Source organism: Serinus canaria, chromosome 1, assembly GCF_022539315.1.
Source record: "Serinus canaria isolate serCan28SL12 chromosome 1, serCan2020, whole genome shotgun sequence".
Classification (NCBI taxonomy): domain Eukaryota; kingdom Metazoa; phylum Chordata; class Aves; order Passeriformes; family Fringillidae; genus Serinus; species Serinus canaria.
This window is the reverse complement of record NC_066313.1, coordinates 69,149,543-69,161,793: the sequence shown is the minus strand read 5'-3', so window position 1 is coordinate 69,161,793 and position 12,251 is coordinate 69,149,543.

Below are 12,251 nucleotides of genomic sequence, written 5' to 3'. Positions count from 1 at the left end.
ACAAAATTTAAGCCAGGAATAAAGCAGGAGCAAGGAGAAAGTTTTAAGACCTAATTTTTCCTTTCTTCTTATCTACTCTGATTTTGATTGATGATCAATTAAACTAATTTCCTTAAATTGAATCTGTTTTGCCTGTGAGAGTAGCTGATTCTGTCTTGATTTCCAAGCCTTTTGGTATCTTCTCTCCACAGTGCAGCTGAGGAGGGGAGTGATAGAGTGGTTTTGGGGGGCATCTGTTGTCCAGTCACAGTCACCCCAACCCCATGGTATTTTAAAAACAGGCTCTTTTAGGGTACCTTTTTTGGATCTTTTTTCAAATGGATTTTTTAAATTTGGAAAAGAGATTAGCAGCAAAGATTTAACCTGTATTGTAAAGGAAGAAGAAAATTTTTATGTGTATTTACTCCAATATAAATTAACTAAAGAACTATGTTTATTCTGACATTCAGGTTAGATTTTAGAGCACTACTTTTTTTTTGTTTTGTTTTTAATGATTTTCTTTATTAGTCTTTTTATTTTGGCACAGCTGAGATACCCATTTCCCACACATATTTACAGCCTGACACTCTGTTTTCTCAGCATAAGCTAAGAAATTGCAAAAGATTCAGTCTTTAAAAATTTAATTGGATCTATTTTTGAATCTCAGTTTGACTGTATAATGCCCAGAGGGAGCCACAGAAATATCTTTAAATTACTTAAAATAGTGTTTCTATTCATAAAAATGTCACAGCTTTACAGTTCAGTATCTCATAGCTCTACAGGCTAAAAGTGAGTGTAAGCCTTGAGAGGACAATCTCTTCCCAGTGGAACAAAGTGTTTGACTATGGCCTTACAGAACCAAAAGACATAAAACTCCTGCCTTAAGGATACAAATAAACTGGCAAAGAATGGAAATGTAGCTATACCAGGAAAATAAATATATTTTTTTCTTACCCTAAGCTTGAAGCAGGTTCAGATACAGTGGAAAGACATGAGTTTAGTGATAGTGTTTTGATGCGGTATTAAAGTTCCTTTGATTATGGGGTCACTGTTTTATAAATAAGCTATTTGAAGTTAACCTGACTACATGAAAAACCCTATCAAGCTAAGATAATGGACAGTTACAGCTGCCAAAAATATATTCATGGGATACTGTTATACCACAATGTATATGAAAGAATCAGCAATGCTATCTGTATGTAGGTGGTATCTACCAGTCCAGTTTCTGGGGTATCACTACATAGACAATGTAGTGGTGAGATGTACTGCTGTGCAAGGAGATGTACTATTGTCTGAGAAAAACAAAAAATAAACAAGCACAAGATCCGCACAATGGATGTTTGTCTCATTCCTCTTCCTCCTTCGCTCCTCAGAGACAAATATGATAGAAGTGAAACCTTCTCTTTTAGCAAATTACATCATAACATTAATCTTTGAGGCAGCCTGACTCTTGTTCCTGTTTTGAACAAATGTTTTCACCTTGAGCCAGCAGCTATGATGTAAAAAGTAGGGTTTCTTTAATTCTGGCCTTATTTCCTTCTCTTTACATTTTTATGTATGAAATAGCATTGCTTCCTTTCACACTGCATTCAAGTTCTCACAGGTGCTTTAAGTCCTCTTCCACCTTAAGACTTTAGTTGAACTCTATTAGTTCAAAGTCCTAGTCCTTGCTACTATCTGGGTCTCAGACACTGAGTGAAGGCTGACCTGGCAGCCTTCAGAAGTTGTTCAAGATTGCAAGGCAAGATGTATTCTATTACCATCTGTAGGGCAGTTGTCTGGTGCCAAGTGGGCAATTCTCTTTATCTCTCTCTCTGAGTGATCACAATCACTCCTCCCTCGGCAAGAGACATCTGCTGACAACAGGCTATTGAATGTCACTGCATGACTGATAAGAGCTATAACATCCCATTGTGAGATGCTCTGCCCAGAGGGAGGAGCCAAGCATTGCTGCCCAGATATAATCTGGAGATTCTGAAACACAAGCACGTCTTCCTCCACTGGATTCCCCAGAGGAACAGCAGCTGCTTCTACTTCCATGGATCTGTAGAGGAAGAATACACCCTTTCTCTACAGGACCCCCCCTGCTCCAACAGAACCACACCTGACACTTCAGGAGGGCTGCAGCAACTTTTCCACCTGGACTGCTACCAACACCCTGACCAACAGGGTGTCAGGATGAGTTCTGACTCTGTCAATGTTGTTCTAGTGTATTGAATTGTTTTAATTTATCCTTTCATTTTTTTCCTTCCCTATTAAAGAACTGTTACTTCCTGCTCCCATATTTTTTGCCTAAGAGCCCCTTAATTTAAAATTCATAGCAATTTGGAGGGGTGGGGAGGGTTTGCATTCTCCATTTCAGGGGAGGCTCCTGCCTTCTTTAGCAGGCACCTGTATTTCCAAACCAAGACAGAAGTCTTACTGGAAAATGAACAAAATCAAGTACCAAAGCTAAAATTAACCTGGATCGACTGAAGCAAACCAAAAAACAAAACAACTAACCAAAAACCACCACAAAGCAGACAAACAAACAAAACCTTCAAAATATAAACATGAGACTCAGGGAAAATTGAGGGAGAAGTTTTGCAGCTTAACACATTTAAATTTTTTAGATAAATCAGGAATAATCTGAAATATATGAAAAAACACTTCACTAAGTAAGGGTGCCAATAGGAAGGAAGATAGCTGGAAGTCCTGACAAGCATACATTCATTGCTAAATAAGTTAATGTTTTTGATAGTTCTGCTAATTCTGGAAGAAGAATTGAACTATAAATTCATAATACGTGAGGAATGAGGAAAAAAAGAGAGGATTTAAATCTAAGAAATTAAAAGGAATAAATTATAGAGTCTTAAGGCCTAAGGGGGATAAAAGTGAAAATTGAAAAGGTCTTAAATAAAATTGAGATAATTAATAGCCAGTTGGAAAACTAGTCCTTGAGAAAATCTTTGTGGTTGAGGGTTAGTTTGACTACCCTGAACATATGCAGTATCCATTCTAGGGCTTTAGTGAATCAAAAGTGTTAAGAGAGCAAGACACACTGGGTTCACAGAACAGCACATAGGATGGAACAATTCAGTTGCACCTGTGAACTACAAAGGTCAGATGACAGTCTAAGCACTGGCACATGGCTGTTTATTTTATCCAATTAGCATGGACACCGGTACTTTTATGGTCCATGACAAACTAGGAGGGACCCACCGTGGTTTCATTTCCAGTTGACAGCTGAGATGCTGCCATGCCCTGTAGATGTTCAGACATAAGCCACACCATCTTACTGATCAGAAGGGCTTTCAAATGCTCTCTGGCCCTTTTATCTCCTACTTTATAGAGTATTCTTCATACATAGCACAGCAGAAGACAATGACCTATTTCTAGTCTACAGATATGACATGAACAATAAAAAAGGAAGTAAAAACTGTGGAAAAGGAGGAAGCTCTACAGGAATTCCCATCAGAATAATGATCATTGCATCAGAAGACAAATGGTTTATTATTTTGAATAAAATCAGGAACCTTGTTTAATTAATTTTTTTATAACATTGTATACAGGTGCACAAACTGGCTTTTGTCACAATTTTTTTTGCAGTAGCATTGAAATAAAAATAGTAAGTTATGAAGAATAAATAGGTAAAATACATTGTTTAAGTTTACTCCAACCACAGGCCATATAAACTATATTCAGAAAAAATGTATAATTAAAACATCTTTGAAAGCAGAATTCATGACCAAAGGAGCTGTTTTGCCTCAATTACAAAGACTAGAAAACAGCCAGTGACTGGGAATATTTTAGCTAATGTCTAAGACAGCAAATTGCCACTATTGCTAAATGCTATAGGAAAAATAACACAACAAAAGGGAATTAAAAAATGTGTTGATAAAAACATTTAAAATAAGTAACATAGTGAAATTAGTGTCTAGTAAAATAATTAAAGATCTTAAAACTTTCAGATACTGGTGTTAACCAAAAATTTGCAGATACGCTCACTCTCACTAAGTGCTGTTTGTTGCACATTCTGATGAGAGTTTCAAAACTCCAGAGGCCTCCAGTTAACTTTTTCCCATCTCCCTCTGAGTGTTTTCCATATTGATGGTTGTTTACGTCCATGAGATTTGATAATGCAGTAGGTCAGGAATCATAAAGAGCTCAGCTCCTCCAAGTCCAGAAGGCAGAACAAAGAGGATCTTTTGGCTGCAGTCAAATAATCTAGTATTTTGCACAGTATTTTGTTTTTCCTTGAGAACTATACTATTTATTCTCAGAGGTCAACTATGTGCATTCTTTTCACTTTCTAGTCAAATTTGTCCAATAATCCTCTTTGGCTATCTGAGCTGTGTTTTTTGTGAAACTGCCTTCTGCCACAGAGAGATAAGTTATGTCTGATGCCTTAGGCTACAGAAGGCCAAAATATGTTTTGTTCAGTCTATAGGACAGTAGCTGAGGAGCAATGCCTGTGACTGTTTCTCCTTTCCATCTGTCCTGTCTTCTTGATATGTTTGTGAGTCTTGTTGAAGTCTCAAAAGTGCTTGGTGTCTTCAGACATTTAAAGAAAGTGCTGTTTGGGACCCAGATGTTACATTTTTATTTCACTGGAGAAAACTCAGCTTGCTGATCCTGTTAACATTGTTTCCTGTGAAGACAGAAGTAAAAGGGACAATCAAGGGGAGAAAGGGGAAAAAAAAGTAAAGGGAAAAAAAAAAACCCAACAATCTTTATATGATGCATTAGAAGTAAACTAATTTTCACAATGACTTTTTATTTCACTTGCTTTGGAAAAAAGTTATTTTAATTAGAGTAAATGTCTAACTTTGCTGCTTTTTGTTTTCTCTTTCTCATACATCAATATCTAAACTTACAAAGTCTCTATATTTTTAGACAAACCTGCTGCTTCTCATAAATATTGGTTTAAATGCTAAACAGTTTGTTCAGATAAATTTGAAAACTATGTTTTTGTTTCTATTATACTACTGGAATTGAATGCTTTTCTTCAATTAGACATGAATTTTATGAAGGATGTCAGCATAGATATTTTTCAGTATATTCCTGTGCTTACAGACAAGACATTCATTTATCTATGTAATTTCAATACATATACACATATGCACACAGAGTTTTTTCACTGAGATAATTAAGCATTATAAATATGCATTAATAAATAAGCATATGATGGAATTCATTTTCAGAGTAATCTACATGAAATAGAACTACTTTTTTTGCCTTTCACTTCATTATGCTTACTTATTAAGAAGCTTATAAAAGAGATATCCTTCTGGTCTTTTCTAAATCCTTACTATAATAACTTAATTTAATGACACATTATATTTTTTTAGAGAAAGACAGTGATTTTTAGGTTTTTTTTCTGGTGTGGTAGGGGATTTGAATAATGTAAAACTCCTGGATTTTATGTGTTTGTTAGGAATTATTTTGTTTTATCAACTTTTTTGCACACAGCTAGGCAAGATGTTCAGGGTTTCAGTGGGACTGTTCTTTGTAATGGTAAGTACATTTACAAAGGTTTAGAGCATAAGACATATCTTCCTTTTTATCTTCTGTGTTAAGCAAATAATTCAATGCTTTCTTCAGTAATGAAGACCACTTTAAGAAATGGTCTTTTCTACTTCAAGCAATTTCTACTTTACGTGTTTCCTTGATTCAACCTCCATATGAGCTAGGTGCCTTCACTCTCCTTATAATCAAAAGAATGAAACAGTCACTTTCAGAGCACAAGTAATTTTTAACTAACATTTACAAGAGCTCTCATAAACCACTCTTTTTTCTTCTCCAGCTGAAAATACTAGATTTCTGTCTCAGACATGGACCCATCTATGCTGTGGCTATTTAAAGTTAGGCAAAATTAATCCCACTTGAATTTTTTACAAAAGTCACAGAAACTCCTTTGGAACAATCTTAGGATGTTATTAGAACTATTTACTGCAGGTTTTAACTTTGTTTTGTCAAGATTAAAATGATGTGTAGGCTTTGTCACATGGGTGACCCATAAATAAGCCAGGGATGAAAATGATTGATTTCTATCATCCTGGTCTAATAATAAGATACATTTGCTCAACTTCATATGTCTGAGATTAATAAAGTTAAGAGATCAATTGGATAAAGTAATGTGATGCATAGTCTGCTCGTACGGATTTTGGAGCTTTTTCTTGTTGCCATATAAAATATCAAAGGAAATGTAGTTACGTAAGTGACAGTGCACGGAATACTGCTTGACAGGTAAGTCCTTCATATCACATTATATCCAGTTATATTTCTAGTTTATTTCAGTTTTCAGTTTGCTTCTTGTTTTTTGGATTTTTTAACATTTCTGGTAGCTGTTTTCCACAGTCATATGTAAGAATTGTCATTGTAAATTGGTTATTGCTTTTCATTTCCTAATAAGCTTGAAAAATATATCCTTTGAAAAGTCAGTCACTGAGGCTGAGGTATTCCTAAAACATACTAATCCCTGAATTACCTTTCCAAGTATGTTCCACCTAGAATATTTTTTAAATCTTAAAGTATTTGCATTCATTCATCCAGCACTGTCTCATTTTTTAATTTTCTGTGGTTTTCTCCTTATAAGTGTTATTTTTCCATCTGAGGAAATATAACTTAAAAAGTGTTTGTTCAGCAATAAGATCACGACAGTATTAGGACCTCAGACTCCTTTTCCTTCTGATATATATTACAGACTTAAAATCTATAAAAAGACTTAATGGGACAAATCACAGCATGAAGTCATTCTCCTTTTCTGTGTGCTGTAGTGCAATAGTTGACACGCAAGAAACCAGTATGGATAATAGCATCATAAAATGGCTTGGGTAGAAAGGTCTTTCAAGATCATCCAGTTTGAATACCCCAGCCATGGGTAGGGCCATCTTCCCTGACCAGGCTGCTCAGGGCCCCATCCAGACTGGCCTTGAACACTTTCACTTGCCACAGCTTCTCTGGGAAACATGTTCCAAGATCTCACCAGCTTCACCAGAGGTCTACCTGGAGCCTTCTCCATGCTGAACAGCCCCAGCTCTCTCAGTCTGTTTTTCATATCAATGTTCCAGCCTTCTGTTAATTTTTCTGGCCTCCCTCCAGACCTGCTGTAACAGGTCCATGGCTTTCTTATGGCAGTTCTCCAGATGAGGGTCTCATGAGAGTAGTGTAAAGGTAAAGAATCACCTCCCTCAACATGCTGGCACTGTTGGGATTTTTACAGCCCAGGATACAGTTGCTTTTCTCATCTGTAAGCACACACTGACAGCTGAGGTTGAATTTTTCAGCTGTCCCTACACCCAAATCCTTTCCGCAGGGTTGTTATCAACTCATTAATCCTGTATTGATGCTGGTGGTTGTCTTGACCCAGGTGCAGGACCTTGCACTGTACTTTCCTGAACCTCATGAAGTTCATCTAGGCCTATTCCTCAAGCTTTTCAAGCTCCTTCTATACATCTCTTCCTTCAAACTTATGAGCTGCACCATCAGTTTGCTGTCATCTGCAAACTTGATGAGGGTGAACTCAATGCCACTGTCCATGTCATTGTTAAAGGCACTGAAATGCACCAGTCCCAATATAGACCTCTGAGGGATGGTGGACATTTAGAAGTAAAACAGATTTCTGCATTCTTATTCTGAATTTCTGTCTGTTAGTTCTGAATATCTTAGAACAGGGATAATTTTATAACACTCTTCTAGAAATATCCACATAATCACTAATGAGAAAATGTGCTCAGATGGCATAATGCCATGACAGAGAAAATAGCTTTGTCTCAGGAGCCTTTTGCAACAGGATTAATTAGCTCAGGTGGATTTGTGTTTAATATGTTTGGTTTTCTTCCAGTTCTACAATTAACAAATCTAAACCTAACTTGTAAATTTTTGAAACAAAATCTTCCCTAGTGCCCTGCTGAGAACACCATAAAGTCTAATAAATTTTGCAAGTTTTTATAAGAATTTTTCTCACATGAAAACTTATATGATCATCTTGTCCACTTTACACCAGAAAATCTAATTTTTTTGTTTAGTGTATAGGCTTTGCAATGAGTTAATGTATAAGGAGCAGAAAAAGTCTAGGAGAAAGATTTTCCTTTTAAGGAGGAAGACTAGTCTAACTTGTCTCTTTTTTTTTTTTTACCCTTCCCTTCTGCAAGCAGAACAGCAACTTAAATCTAAGGGCCTCAGTAAATGTAACAGCTCTGGCAAGTTGGTGTCTCTTATAATTTTTCATGATGACAGCTTATAATGACATACACTGTTATGTTGCCAACTCTCATTAGCGTAAGGTAGCAGAATGTTAGTGCTGTCATTTTCTTAAGCTGCCCTCCTTTTGCTGTGGCATGGCATTACATCCTTGTTTTAAATCAAACATCTGTTCTTTGTGTCTACAACCAATCTGAAGAATGCTGCTTGTATTGTACAGCAGGTAAAAACCACTATTTTGTTATTTATCCAGATAAAGAAGTCAATGGTGTAAAAATGCTTTTTTTTTCACTTTTAATACCTGAATTAAATCTGTTTTCCCGTATTTGAAAATACTCTACCTTTGAAAATATTTAGTTGTTTTAGTAAATAACTAATTTAGTAAATAACTAATTTAATAATTAAGTAATTTATTGAAACTTATTAAAAGCAAGCCTCAACTAGGCTATACTCCAATAATTTTTTGATTTTAATTTAACCATCTTGCCTTTTGAAATTATTAAAATTCCTGTAAAAAAAAGAATCACAACCTTCTTAGCAAAGTCAAACTGACTCCTTCATTGCTTTAAATTCTAGGAAATAGAACATCTGAAATTGAAAATCTGAACATTTATCCTAATGATCTATAATCTTAAAATTAAGTTTCATTATGTGACTAATTCTTAGGTAGAAGAAGAATAATTTTAAGAAGAGATTACCAGTAATTCTCTCCTTTCTAGAATATTGTAATTTTCCTGGAACTGCCAAGGAGATGTTTCCTAGTTATGTGTGGCTAAGAGAACTACTTGAATAAGGAAAAAGAATGTCAAAACCTTTTAATACAGAAAATAGTGTGATTTTTAAAGATGTTAAGGAAGAATATTTTCTATCTTATTAGTTATTTAAAAAAACAGATAAAAAACAGATCTGTTTTGGAACAGATAATATTAGAGAAAAATTTTTAAAAAATAAAATGTTTGATTTTTTTGTTTTTTAAAGAAGTAACTCAGTTTTTATGATCAGGTTCACATTTCATATTTAATAATTCCTTGAGATTCCACAAGAAACATTATGCCCATGATATGTACCTTCACAGTAAAAATAATACTCTGATTTATTTAATAGCTACACCATCAATAAAGTGGGTTTCTGGATGAAAAAGGTTGAACATTGTTGAAATTTTAGGATATCAGCAGTAAAAGGTCTTCATGGTGGAATTAATTTCAGTCCTTTGGGGAGTGAAGCCAAATTGTTAAAATCTGGGTTTATATCTATCTGGGAAAAGAACAAATTCAACTGATTTTTTTGGTAAAATGGATTTTTGATAAACAGTCCTGTTAATATACGAGGCTGTAAATTAATAGTCCTAAATTTAAGCCTTTCTTTTATATGTCCAACTTGCCCTGTGGTTCCATAGTCTACAGATTATTGAGATTATTAGCAAATACTGGGAAGGAAGGAATCTGAGAGAAAGATTTCTGGAGGAAAAAAAGAAAAGGGAAAGGAAGGGGAAGGGGAAGGGGAAGGGGAAGGGGAAGGGGAAAGGGGAAGGGGAAGGGGAAGGGGACGGGGAAGGGGAAGGGGAAGGGGAAGGGAAGGAAGGGAGGAAGGGAAGGGAAGGGGAAGGGAAGGGAAGGGGAAGGGGAAGGGAAGGGAAGGGAAGGGAAGGGGAAGGGGAAGGAAGGGGAAGGGAAGGGAGGGAAGGGAAGGGAAGGGAAGGGAAGGGGAAGGGAAGGGAAGGGAAGGGAAGGGAAGGGAAGGGAAGGGAAGGGAAGGGAAGGGAAGGGAAGGGAAGGGAAGGGAAGGGAAGGGAAGGGAAGAGGAAGGGAAGGGAAGGGAAGGGAAGGGAAGGGAAGGGAAGGGAAGGGAAGGGAAGGGAAGGGAAGGGAAGGGAAGGGAAGGGAAGGAAAAAAACCACCTATATCATTGTTGTTTGGCAAAAATAACTTTTTTTTTACTTTCTACAGACCTGACAAAAGACAGCTGTCAGTGGAAAAAATGACAATATTCAAAAAGACATGTTTCATAACTTAGTCTCTAGACAACCCATAATATTGTAGCTCTTCTCCATGATAAGTTTCTCCCCTTTGGGGAAAGAGAATAATAAAATATCTCACCAGAAGGGACCCATAGTCAAGTCCATCTCCCCACTTCTCTCAGAACTACCTAAAACTAAACTACACGTGGCTATGAGCAACACCCAGATGCTCCCTGAACTTTTAAAAGCTTGGTTCCATGATCACTCCCAGGGACAGCTGTTTCAATGACTGGCCACCCTGTGGTGAAGAAAGTTTACCCAGAATTCTATCTGAACTTCCTCTGATGCAACTTCATTACATTTCCTCTTGTCCAATCAGGTTCATCAGAATAAAAGATCAGAATCTCCCTCTTTACTGTCCACTTTGAGGAAATTGCAGTCTAGGATGAAGTCATCCCTCAGCTTTTTCTTCTTCAAACCAAACAAAACACATTACCTCAGCTGCTTGCCCTCAAGGCAGTGGCAGTTTCTATTTGATGATTTTGTTTCCTTCTCAGTTCTTTTGTGAAAGTGGACCAGCTGTTCATGTCCGTTTAGGAATGTAGAAAGAGGAAATACTTTCTCATCAAAGTATTTTAATGGTAACTAAAATACAAAATTATTCTACAGGAGTATGATCCTTGTTGGATTGTATGTTGGGAGAAGTAATAGACTTCAATTTCTTCATTTGGTGAAGTTATGTATCAATTTATGCTGACCTAATCTGAGGACAATGTCTGCGTAGCCTGTTGTAACAGTGTTGAATAAATGAAGGTGAAAATTTATTTCTCAGTCATGGATTGTGGCTGAGTTACTGTTCAGTGAACTAAAGGCAAGAACAGGAGGCTGGCAGCATTCCATCCCCAAACCAAGATGGTGCTCAAGTGTGTTTGCTTCCCATTTGTGTCTTACTCACTGACAGCAACAGAGATGCCAAGCTTGCAAAAGTGTTGTAGGAGACTGGATAAAAGGGGTCTAAAATTTGTAATGACTACCTTTTAAAATTAAACAGAATTGAAAAAGTTTTAAATATTTCTAAGGTAGCTTTGAAAGATATCAAAAGAAAAACAGAAATTAAGGTGTGACTACAAAATGATGCACAGAATGGGACATGCTAGCAAAGATAAAAAATGGGAAAGGATGCATGGATTAAATGAAAATGAGAATAACTGTATTTAGAATGCATTGAGAGCAGACCCCACAGATATCTCAGACAATATGACCCATTTTATTTTTATTCTAGAATCTTCAGCTCTCTTAAAAGCTGTTATTGAGTTCTTTCCTTTCATACCACTATCTCATGAACAAACATGTATGTATTAAAAAAAAATAATTTTAAAAGGGGACCCAAGACCTAGGAGGAATGAATTTCCACCCTCAATACCATATTTTCTGAGCAAGGACCTCAGGATACTGGTGAATTTCATCACTCCCTGGACCAATTTTTCTTGAAGACCAAAGCTGTTGACCTTAGGACTCGAAGTATAAACATAACACCAGAGGAAAAGTGGATATAATATGTATGAATTTGCATTATATTACTGAATGTGTTAGCTTCAGCATAACTGTAATATTCATAACTCATTGTGATTAGACTTTAAGGCCTTAATTAGACCAATAAAAAATGATGGGTTCAACATAGAAGGCTTTTACTTTTAGCAAAACTGTTCCTTTTTATTCTTAGCAAGATTTTGAGTGTAACAAGGAAGGAAGGAAGGAGAAATTTACTAATAGAGATGCAGGAGCTACTCATTCCTTATTATCACATTTATCACTCAGTTGTCCTGTCTATACAATAAGGATCTTGTATCACTCCAACCTTCACACAGATCCTCTCCATAGTATAGGTTTTCTTAAATCACTTTAAAGAAAACAACAGCTTACTGCCTTTATAAAACTGATGGAGAAGATCAAAACATCTTGTATACAGAGCTTTGTTTTCTAGGGTACTGATCTCTGTGCTAAGGTCAATATTAAAAGGCATTCTAGGGGTGATGGAATGATATACAAGGAAGATGCAGTAATTTACAAAATAAAACTTTTCCACTTGTGATAAGTACTTTGCACATATACAACTGTGTCTTTTTCAATT